Source organism: Medicago sativa, chromosome 3, assembly GCF_051527215.1.
Source record: "Medicago sativa cultivar Bolivia chromosome 3, Bolivia_mono, whole genome shotgun sequence".
NCBI classification, from domain to species: Eukaryota; Viridiplantae; Streptophyta; class Magnoliopsida; order Fabales; family Fabaceae; genus Medicago; species Medicago sativa.
The window spans coordinates 22,456,473-22,469,078 of NC_140751.1; the positions used below are offsets into that span (position 1 = coordinate 22,456,473).

General features: G+C 41.0%; 1 non-coding gene across 1 annotated transcript; it reads left to right on the plus strand.

Moving 5' to 3' along the window:
* The first annotated feature begins 9,901 nt into the window (after positions 1 to 9,901).
* Positions 9,902 to 10,008, plus strand: LOC146936415 (small nucleolar RNA R71). The gene has a single exon (XR_015033700.1). It is a non-coding gene; the product is annotated as a small nucleolar RNA R71 (small nucleolar RNA).
* Positions 10,009 to 12,606: the final 2,598 nt, after the last annotated feature.

Consider the following 12,606-nt stretch of genomic DNA (forward strand, 5'->3'; position numbering starts at 1 on the left):
TCAGGTACGATCAGTGGCGCCGTCTGTGGGAAATCTATAAGCTTCCCAGTTTTTATCCCTAAAAACCAAAGCTTTTCACAAAAAACTACAATGGCTGCCAACGGTGCCAAATCCCATCTACGAAGTGAGGTGCGCATTCCTCAACAGGATGGCGTGACATCTTCACCTTCACCTGTGGATACACCCAGGGAGGACCCAACCCAGGTACTTCCTATCCAACAAAGGCCTCTGCTAGGTCCCGTCCGCCCTACAGAGACGCCAGAAGACGCCACATCAACCGGCGTACTCATCAGCAAATTGATCCGCACGGTTCAACAACAAACGTCGTTAATCGAGGAGCAGAACCGCCGACTGATGGATCTGGAGCAAGCACGTCCGACAGTCCAAACCCGGCGATCTCTCTCCTCAATGCGTAACAGAAGAGGAGGGAGCCCCAGCCGGTCACGTTCCAGATCCCCTCGACATTCGGCGAGCATCAGATCTCCATCCTACTCCCGGAGGTCAACAAGAAGGTCCCCCCGACGGTCTCCACCACGGAGATACCCTCCCAGAAGGGCCCCATCGCGAAGATCCCCCTGCGCCGCACTCCACCCAGGAGGTCTCCGCCTAGGCGCAACAGATTCTCACGGTCACCTTCCAGTTCACTGGACACCCGTGATACCCGAACCGATCGTAATGCTTACGGTCCGTTCACACGGCGTATCCGGGAAGCTCCTATCCCTTGCGGACTGGAAAAACCGCCGCAAATGGACTCGTACGACGGAACTACCGATCCGGATGAGCACATTAAGAACATCGAAGCAGTTCTCCGAGACTACATAGTCCAAGGAAGAAGCGAACCTCTCCAAGACTACATCGAGAGGTTCAACAAGGAAGCCGTCCAGGTCCGGGGCGCAAATGAGACAATGAAGCTGTACCTCATTGCCAAAGGCCTACGCGACGAGACGGACGTCAAGAAAGCTGTCCTGCTGGATCGCCCAAGGACTCTCAACGAGTTCCTAGCGATCGCCAAGATCTACATCGCCTACGAAGAGGCCTTGTACGCAGATAGCCTCAACAAGGTCAGGAAGGAGGAACCTGCTGCTGAATCCTCCAAAAAGCCCTTCCGTGAGGAAAAGAGGGAAGGCAAAGCTGCTCGCGAAAGCAAGAGACCAAACGGTCACTTCATCGAGTACACTCCACTGGCTATGTCAAGGGAGAAAATCCTCGCTGAGATCGCTGTAGCCGATCTAGCAGAAGTCGACATCAAGCCACCAAAGGCTCCAACTAAGGAGAGGAAGGGAGTCGACAAAACAAAATATTGTCGGTTCCACAAGTGCCACGGACACACAACCGACGACTGCATCCATCTGAAGGACGCCATTGAACTCCTCATCCAAAGGGGTCGGCTCAAACAATACGTGAAAAATCCAGAATCAGAAAGGAAAGCGGTCGATCTCGTCGGTGACAGTTCTGAACCTGGCCGGACCATCGCCATGTCCGTGGAACATCTAGGTGATTTCCCATACAACGTGGAAATCACCCCCTATTCATGCACCTAGGAACAGTTTCCTACCGCCAACATCATCACTGGAGGGACGCTGAACATTTCCATGGGCAGCATGAAGAGGAAGTTCCAGGAGCTCATGGACGTCAACACCATGGCCCCATCCATTCGAGGAGGAAGGCCACCCTTGGCTTTCTATGACTCCGAACTACCTGGTGGAGCTTCAAATTCTGCCATCCCTTTGCTGGTACGAGCATCCCTTTGCTGGTCTCTCTACAATTGCATTACAGGGAGAACTGGGCTCGCCCAGCTGGGGGCCGCATGTTCAACCGCTCATCTGAAGTTGAAATACCATGCGAATGACGGCATCATCGCCTCACTCAGCGGAGACATCGAAGCTGCGAGAAGATGTTTTCTCCAAGCCAACAAAACCCAAAACTCGGTTTCCCAACCCAGCAAACCTGCTGAGCACAAAGGGAAAGCTGCTGCGAGTACCTTGGACGCCAACTTGGTCGAACTTGACCCCAGGTTCACCAAGGAAGACCTGAAGGAACAAAAACAGGAGAAGAAGGATCTGATCAACGCGAAACTTCTCCGACCTGTTCCTGATGGTGAATTCGAGCTGGTCCCGTTTGGCAACGACCCCTCGAAGAACTTCAAGATTGGCAAGGATCTCCCCGAACTTGTCAAGAACCAGCTGGTCGCCTGCCTCTGGGAAAACGTTGAGGCTGCCATCAACTTACGGTAGATCCCGGAGTTAGCGCTGTAGCCCAGCGTCGTAGGAAGCAGGCTCCTGAAAAGTCAGAGGCTGCAGAAAAAGCTGTAAAAGACCTCCTAGAGGCAAAGTTTATTTCCAAGGCCAAATACACTACCTGGCTCTCCAATGTTGTACTTGTCAAAAAATCTAATGGAAAATGGTGTATGTGTGTTGACTATACCGATCTTAATAGGGCCTGCCCTAAAGACGCATATCCTCTTCCTAACATCGACAAACTCGTTGATAATTCCTCTGGCTATAAACTTTTATCCTTCATGGACGCCTATTCTGGGTACAATCAGATACCCATGGCTGAAGAAGATAAAATGAAAACAGACTTCATGACCGAATCAGGGAACTATTACTACAACGTAATGCCCTTCGGTCTACGAAACGCGGGGGCTACTTATCAACGGATGATGAACAGAGTTTACGACAAGGCACTTCTGGGCGACATTCTAGAGGTTTACATGGACGACATGATCGTAAAATCTTAACAAGAGGTGGATCATGCCGCTCATCTCAAAAGAGTATTCGAGCAAACTCAGAAATACAACATGAGACTCAACCCAGAAAAGTGCACTTTCGGAGTCCAAACGGGTAAATTCCTCGGTTTCTATCTTATAGAAAGAGGAATTGAAGCAAATCCAGACAAATGCCGCGCATTTACTGAACTTCCAACACCCCACTCCAAAAAGTGCATCCAAACATGATGAGTCATAGATTAGTATATTTTAATGCTTTATTTAGTTTAGTTTTAAATAAGATTTGATTTAATTATATTGCATTTTATTTCCTTTTAGAATATTTTACTTTAAATTGTCTTTTATTTTATTTTAGGAACAAATATATGGTGGAAGGTGTCTTGGAGCAAAAGAAAGAGGACTGGAGCAAATACAGTGCGAAAATACGAAGATACGGAACAAAAATATGTTCTCACCAAGTCAGAAGCTTGGCACGGCCAGTGCCAACATGTGGAACGGCCGTGCCACCTCCAAAAGCCACTTTTGCTGCTTTTTCTTCGGGCCCAAGTTACCCTGTTGCAGCTTTACTGTTTTACCCTTTTAGTTGCTTAGTTTCTAAGTCGATTGTAAAGCTATAAATAGAGTAGCTCTCCACCATAAACATTCACCTTTTACTTTGAATATTTCAAGTCTTTATTTCAATAAAAGTTCTTTACTTTATTTACTTTCTTCTTTGCAATTTACTTTTATCGCATTCTCTCTTCTTCCCCCATGTCTACGATGAACATGAGTGAGTAGACTTCTTTGTCTTGGGATCGTTGGATAAGTCTAATGACGTAATCCGGATCAAGCCAAGCCTTAAACCCTAATTATTTGTTACCTTAATTCCTAATCTAAATTCACCGTTTTAACATGAATTAATTATTATCAAACTGTGGAAGCGAACGCGAAGGGTTTGATAATGGTTAATTCATCATCACAGATATCAATTCATAAAGCGAACGCGGAGCTTTGATATCCGATCAAGTGAATTTAGACAAGGTTTGCGAAACATGAGAATAGTCTAGCAAACCTTGGGACACATAAAGTTTCGATCTTCAAGGGTCCCAAAGGCAATCACCCATGAGAATAGGTGTGGTTGTTGGAGGGATACACTCACTGACTTCGAGAGGAGCTGTGATATGCTAAAGAGAAACTTGTCCTTAGTAATTAAGATTAACGTATAATTATAAGTTTAAGGCTTGCTTGTGAAAAGATTCGTTATTATGATGAACCAATGGTCCCGAGGCTTTTTAATATTATTGTTATTTACTTTCAAAAACTGCACTCTCCAACTTCTTATTTCTTTCTCCTCTAATCATTTTCTAAAATTAATTAGATTGACCAACTCCCTAGCGGAACGATAACTCTACTTACTACTATTACTTCGATAGGCCGGGCATTTGCGGTTTGGCCCTATCAAAACACTCAACAGAATGCTGACCGCTCTCTCCAGGTTCGTGGCCTTACGACACCTCAAAGAAACGCTTTCTGCACCACCAGTGCTATCACGACCAGATCAAGGTGAAGTATTGTACCTATATCTCTCTGTTTCCTCTGACGCGGTAAGCGCCGTCCTCATCAGAGAAACGGCTGAGGGGCAGAAACCAGTATACTTCACCAGGAAAGCATTGTTGGGACTGGAAACAAGGTACCAAAGGATCGAAAAGGTGGCCATCGCACTCCTCACCGCAGCCAGGAGACTAAGGCAGTACTTCCTAGCGCACACGGTGGTAGTCCGGACAAACCAACCCATCAGGCAGATCCTGGGTCGTCCAGACGTGGCTGGTCGGATGATGAACTGGTCACTCGAGCTATCCGAGTTCGACATTCATTACGAATCCAGAAAGGCACTAAAGGCTCAGGTGTTCGCCGACTTTATCGCCGAAATGACTTTCCCAGCTGAGGAAAGCCCTGAAGAATGGACCGTCTTCGTAGATGGGTCACCTAACGCCAAGGGAAGCGGAGCCGGAATAATCATCGAAGACAACAAAGGTATCGTTGTCGAAATTTCCCTCGCTTTGTCCTTGATAGGGTCAAACCGCAAGTGCACGGCCTATCGAAGTAATAGTAGTAAGAAAGAGTATCGTTCCGCTAGGGAGTTGTGAATTCAATCAACTTTTAGAGAATGATTAGAAGAGAAGAAAGCTTATAAAAAGGGGTTTAATTGCTGAAGGTAAATAACAATAATAATAAAAGAGCCTTGGGATTATTGGTTTGTCATAATAACAAATCTTTCACTAGACAAGACTTTAACTTCTAATTCCATGGTTTACACCGTAATTTCTTAAGACCGATTTCCCTTTAGCCCCTCACCTTTCCGATGAAAGTCCGGTGAGAGTTTACTTCTAGTAACCAAGCCTATTTCGCTGACTTGATTACTAGAAGATGCTTATAAGGATTGAAACTACCTGTGTCTCAATAATTGCAATGATTATTTCACTGTCTTGCAATTATTGTCTAGATTCACTTGTTCCAACATCAAAGCTCCGCTCTCGCTTTATGAATTGATGTTTGGGATAATGGATTAACAATTATCAAACCCTCCGCTTTCGCTTCCACAGTTTGATAATTGTTAATTCATGTTAAAACGGTGAATCTAAATTAGAAAGTACGGCTACATAGAATTAGGGTTAAAGCTTGGTTTGTTAGGATTATATCATTAGACTTTTCCAACAATCCCAAGACAAAGAAGTCTACTCACTAACGTTCATTGTAGACATGGGGGAAGAAGAGAGAAAACAGTAATATAAAAGAGCAATAATATAAAAGTGAACTTTTATTCCAAGAACAAAAGATGAATGTTTACGATGGAGTGCTACTCTATTTATAGCTTTACAATTGACTTAAAATCTAAGCAACTATAAGGGCTAATCAGTAAAACTACAACAGAGTAACTTGGGCCCGAAGAAAAAGCAGCAAAAGGCCTTCTATGAGGTGGCACGGCCGTGCCACATATTGGCACGGGCCGTGCCAAGCTTCTGACTTGGGGGTTTTATATTTTTGTTCCGAATCTTTCGTATTTTTGCTCCAAATTAGCTCCAGACTCCTTTCTTTTGCTCCAAGACACCTTCCATCATATATTCGTTCCTAAAATATAAAATATGCAATTTGTAGTAAACTAGCTCAAAAAGGAAATAATATTTAAATAAAATAAAACTAAATCTAATTAAAACGAAACTAAATAATGCATAAAAATAGACTAAATATAGACTCATCAAACTCCCCCACACTTGAATCTTTGCTTGTCCTCAAGCAAAAGGCAGTAGACATAGCAGCAACAAAAGATTGATCATGGCAATATTAAGAACACATGTCTCAAAAGAAAGGTTTTGCTTCAAATACACTAATTACAATTTCAAACATTCCTCATGAACCTATTCTACCCAACATCAAGTCTCAAGTGAGTGTGTATGTGCAGTCCAACCCTTTTCTTGCTCCTGTATAAGACAGATATTATGAGAAATAGGTTCTATCCTTAGTGCCAAAGTAACCGAGAAAAGTCCTTTCTTCATTTTATATAAGAGTGATGGGAATTTAAGTTAAAATTAAATTAGATAAACAATTAAGCACAAAGGGGCTGCAGATGCTTAGGGGCTATCTATCCTCATAGGAAGTCTTCTCGGATGTAATTGTCCTCTCCCCCTAGATTCAAAATCACCCTAAGCAGTGCTGCAAAATTTTCTTTTATTTCATCTCCGCGTAGGAGATCTTTTTGGATGTAATTGTCCTTTCCTCCTAGCATTGATGAATTTGTTTCACTTTAAGTTCAAATTAGGGAGTCACCACCACAATTAGGAAGTTAGGGATTGTCCTTTCCCCCACATGTTGGTGCCATTCTCCCGCCCCATTATAACTTTAACAATTTAAGAATATAACAATAAGGCACAATTGATTAATTTCCCACACAAACTTATACTACTTTTACTCTTAAGACTTTAAAGGGTCTAAGTTAACACTAAAGATAGAACGTGCTCCTTAAAATATCTATTCATACATTTGCTCAAAGATTGCAACTGGGTGCTTTTCTCATTGGAGATTTTTCACAATAAAACAAGATGTGGGTATAGCATGAACACAAGAAACACAAGAAACCACTTTCATGTACAAGAAACAACCTTTAAAGAAGAGACAAAACAAAAAAAAAAATTATGCCATATTTTACATTAAAAACAAGCTACTAATCATGCCTTTCGCCATAAAAGCAAAACAAAAGAATAAAGTTCAAGGGAGTTTGGGAACACTACGACTCTAGACACTTTATTAGGCTCCCCCCACACTTAGGAGAAGCATTGTCCTCAATGATTCAAGAAGAAGAAGAAGAAAAAGAAGAAGAAGAAGAAGAAGAAGAAGAAGAAGAAGAAGAAGAAGAAGAAGAAGAAGAAGAAGAAGAAGAAGAAGAAGAAGAAGAAGAAGAAGAAGAAGAAGAAGAAGAAGAAGAAGAAGAAGAAGAAGAAGAAGAAGAAGAAGAAGAAGAAGAAGAAGAAGAAGAAGAAGAAGAAGGAGAAGAAGAAGAAGAAGGAGAAGAAGAAGGAGAAGAAGAAGGAGAAGGAGAAGGAGAAGGAGAAGGAGAAGAAGGAGAAGGAGAAGGAGGAGAAGGAGAAGGAGAAGGAGAAGGAGAAGGAGAAGGAGAAGGAGAAGGAGAAGGAGAAGGAGAAAGCTCACAATTTATTGAGGTCCATAGTGGACTTTGGAGGTGAAGGCGTTGCATCAAGTTTCGGAGCATTTGATTGTTTTCTTCATTTATTCTATTGCTCCTTTGGACATTGTTCCTTTCAACACCTTATCTTTGATGCTCGGTGTTTTTTTTTTTTTTTGAACTTTGGTTTGCATCCATGCCCGCCGTTCATCATTATAGCTTCCACCGGCTTCTTGTTCATGGTGCAAGTTTGCACCTACCTCCTCTTCATTACCATCATCATCACCATCATTATGTACCTGTGGGTTAGTACCAACATAAAGCAAATTTTCCACCTCCTCAAGACTAGTTAAGTCCGGATTAGATAGAATAATCAAACAATAAGCTCTAATAATTTTTCATTCATATTGGTAATTGTGAGTAGGGTCATGGGTTCTAAGTAAGGACAAAGTAGTGAGAGTATATAAGTCTAGATAATAGTTCCCCTCTACCCTCTTGATCCCTTGATTCACACTCACCCAAACTAGCAAGAAAAGTGATGATTCCACCTACCATTATATAACCCTTATCATCTGGTTTCTTTTTAACAATTGAAACAAGATAATCTAGCAAATAATAGCAAATTTTAATATGATGGTTATAAAGCATAGCCCACAACATAAACAGCTCTCATCATTCCCTACCTCTTTCCTACTCTATATGGTGCAAGCCATAACCCTTTGAAGGTACCTAAGCACAGGGTTGTGTTATTCAACAACCTAATCACATATTCATCTATTTCTAGTCTATCCACAGCATTAACATCAAGTTACATGTAAGGAGAGATAGTTCTAGAGATTAGAGATTTATACCCATTCCTTTGCTCGGGATCCTTGAATTTGATCCTATGATTGCGGGCTGTTGATTGCTTCTTGCACCACTTCCGGAGTCTTCAATCTCCTTACCTTTCCTCTTGGATGCCATTGACCTTAGTTTTGATTTTTGGTTGTTTTGGGTGAAAATGGTTGGTTTAGTGATGATATTTGGGTTTAAATGCGGTTTAGAGAGTTATGGAGAAAGGATGAAAGATGGTATTTTGAATAAGGAAAAAAAAATAGAAATTTTTTTTTTTTTTTGCTGAAAGGTTGGCACGGGCCGTACCAAGCTTCTGGTAAGAAAACAAATTTTTTTTTTTTTAAAATTTTTTTTTTTGATTTTTTTTCTTGGTCAACGGCTTCAACTTTCTTTCACTTTTTTGCATCATATTTGGACAAATACCTACAAAACAATTTAAAATAACACAAAACAAAAATAAAAGCAATAAAATTCATGGGTTGCCTCCCACGAAGCGCTTGTTTAGAGTCACTAGCTTGACGGTTAGAATGTGGTTTATCTATCCTATACCCAATCTCTCAGAAAGGGACAATGACATCAAACAAACATTCTCTCCCGAATCACACATGACTTTCTCAATGGTTTCAGATCCTATGACACAAGGTAGGGAAAAGCTTCCTAGATTCTTAAGTTTATGTGGCAATTTGTTTGGAAGTATTTCAATAAAATTCATAAACTGCTCATCTAACTTGGACTCATCAAACCCTTGTGTTAATGGAATTTCTGGCTCTTGAGATGGTGAAACAAATGACTTATCATTCTCTCCCATGGCTTTCTCACCTTGAGGCTCATCACTCCCTATTTCTCCTTCATTGTTCTTAACTTTCACAACTGGGTCCTCTAATTGTTTACCACCCCTAAGAATAACATCACTTATATGGTCTTTGGGTTTGGTTTCAATATGGCTTAGAAGGACTTTGGAGGTAGGAGAGGAAGCAGCCGCTTGTTGGGCTACTTGAGAGATTTGAGTCTCTAGCAATTTGTGGTGAGTAGAAATGGAGTCTTCTTTTGAAGTAAGTTTGGCAAGAGAGTCACTCAAAAATTCAGTTTGATTTTGAAGCTTTTGGAGCTGCTCGGATTGATTTATAATAAAATTTTCTAAAAAGATTTCCAAGCTAGATTTTTGAGGGACTCTTTGGTTATTTGCATAACTGGGTGGTGTTGTTTGTCATCCAAAAATATTTTGAGGGGTTTGAAAAAAATTTTGGTTGTTTCTAAACCCTTGATTATATTGAGCATAGTTTACTTGCTCAGGACTTCTAACAACACTACCTAGTTCACAATCAATGCCAATATGGCCAAATACACCACAAATTTCAGAAGAAGGAGATGCAAAAGAAGAAGAAGAAGAGATGACACTAACATTTTTGTTTTCAAATTTTTGGGTTAATGCATCAATCTTAACGGCTAGGTGATCATAGTTAGAAACTTCATACATACCTGCCTCCTTTTTGGAGGGTGAAGAATTAGTGATGGCTCTCTCGTTGGTCCACTTGTAATGATTTTGAGCCATGTCTTCAATCAAGGCGTATGCTTCTGTGTAATTCTTGTTCATTAAAGCTCCACCTGCAGCTGCATCAACATAAATTTTTGTGGTATACAAAAGACCATTATAAAAAATATGAATAATAAGCCAATTCTTTAAACCATGATGGGGACAAAGTCTAAGCATTTCTTTGAAACGCTCCCACGCATCGTAAAGAGATTCTCCATCTTTTTGAGTGAATTGTGTGATTTGAATCCTTAATTGGACGGTTTTAGAATAGGGAAAGAATCGGGCAAGAAAAACTTGCTTCATTTGTTGCCATGAAAAGATAGAACCGATTTCCAATGAATGAAACCAAGCACTAGCTCTACCCCCTAAGGAGAAAGGAAAGAGGTGCAGCCTTACGGCCTCTTGGTTTGCATTCAAGGTTCCACTGAGTCTTAAAAAGGTTGAAATATGAAAATTCGGATCCTCAGTGGGTGATCCGAAAAATTGATTTTGCTGCACTAAGTGAACAAGTGCAGGTTCTATTTCAAAATTGTCCTCAACCGTTGGGTACACAATAGCATCGTATGACTCATTTGAAGATGGGATTGCATACTCTTTGAGAGAGCGTTCCTTAGCCATATCGTTATTATCTTCCCAAGAAGTTAAAGGCAAAAGAAGAAATAGAAAAAGAAATAAAATAAGATAAAATAAAGGAAAAGATTTTTTTTTTTGGAAAGAAATACAAATATAAAATAAAATAAAATAAAGCAAAAGATTTTTTTTTTAAAGAAATATAAAAAGAAATAAAACAAGGAAAAAGATTTTTTTTTCTTTGGTCTAACCACTATTAAAAAGTTAATCAAATTACAACAACTCCCCGGCAACGGCGCCAAAAACTTGATAGGGTCAAACCGCAAGTGCACGGCCTATCGAAGTAATAGTAGTAAGAAAGAGTATCGTTCCGCTAGGGAGTTGTGAATTCAATCAACTTTTAGAGAATGATTAGAAGAGAAGAAAGCTTATAAAAAGGGGTTTAATTGCTGAAGGTAAATAACAATAATAATAAAAGAGCCTTGGGATTATTGGTTTGTCATAATAACAAATCTTTCACTAGACAAGACTTTAACTTCTAATTCCATGGTTTACACCGTAATTTCTTAAGACTGGTTTCCCTTTAGCCCCTCACCTTTCCGATGAAATTCCGGTGAGAGTTTACTTCTAGTAACCAAGCCTATTTCGCTGACTTGATTACTAGAAGATGCTTATAAGGATTGAAACTACCTGTGTCTCAATAATTGCAATGACTATTTCACTGTCTTGCAATTATTGTCTAGATTCACTTGTTCCAACATCAAAGCTCCGCTCTCGCTTTATGAATTGATGTTTGGGATAATGGATTAACAATTATCAAACCCTCCGCTTTCGCTTCCACAGTTTGATAATTGTTAATTCATGTTAAAACCGTGAATCTAAATTAGAAAGTACGGCTACATAGAATTAGGGTTAAAGCTTGGTTTGTTAGGATTATATCATTAGACTTTTCCAACAATCCCAAGACAAAGAAGTCTACTCACTAACGTTCATTGTAGACATGGGGGAAGAAGAGAGAAAACAGTAATATAAAAGAGCAATAATATAAAAGTGAACTTTTATTCCAAGAACAAAAGATGAATGTTTATGATGGAGTGCTACTCTATTTATAGCTTTACAATTGACTTAAAATCTAAGAAACTATAAGGGCTAATCAGTAAAACTACAACAGAGTAACTTGGGCCCGAAGAAAAAGCAGCAAAAGGCCTTCTATGAGGTGGCACGGCCGTGCCACATATTGGCACGGGCCGTGCCAAGCTTCTGACTTGGGGGCTTTATATTTTTGTTCCGAATCTTTCGTATTTTTGCTCCAAATCAGCTCCAGACTCCTTTCTTTTGCTCCAAGACACCTTCCATCATATATTCGTTCCTAAAATATAAAATATGCAATTTGTAGTAAACTAGCTCAAAAAGGAAATAATATTTAAATAAAATAAAACTAAATCTAATTAAAACGAAACTAAATAATGCATAAAAATAGACTAAATATAGACTCATCAGTCCTTTGATGTTACCAATAACACTGCAGAGTACGAAGCCTTCCTAGCTGGCTTGCGAACCGCCAAAGACATGGGGGCCGCAAGGGTGAAAATCTTTACCGACTCGCAACTAGTGGCTTCCCAAGTCACAGGAGAGTTCCACGTAAAAGAAGACCACCTCCAAAAGTACGTCCAGTTAGTACTAGAGAAAATGAAAGAATTCGACGCCGTAGAAGTAATCCACGTTCCCTGCGAACAGAATACTCGGGCAGACATTCTTTCGAAACTCGCAAGTACACGAACTGCGAACGGAAACAAAACAGTAATACAAGAGGTCCTCGGCGAGCCAAGCATCCAGAACGTAGGAACTCTGCATCAAGAGGTCAACTCGATCATCAGAATGGAAGATTGGAGGGGACCCGTCTCTCGATACATAGAGAATGGCGAGCTCCCGACCGATCCGAAAGAACAGACAAGGTTGAAAAGGAGGGCCTGCTCATTCACTTTAGTGGAAGGAACCTTGTACAAAAGAGGTTTCAACACTCCGCTAATCAAGTTCCTAGGACCCAATGAGACCCAAGAAGTCCTCGCCGACATCCATGACGGCATCTGCGGACAACATCTTGGTGCAAAAGCTCTCGCAAAAAAGGCCCTACGAGCAGGATACTACTGGCCTACCATGCTGAAAGACGCTCAAGACTACGTGAACCTCTGCGACAAATGCCAGCGACACGGAGACATGCACCTAGCACCTCCTGCTGAGCTAACGTCCTTGGTCTCACCTTGGCCTTTCACATGGTGGGGC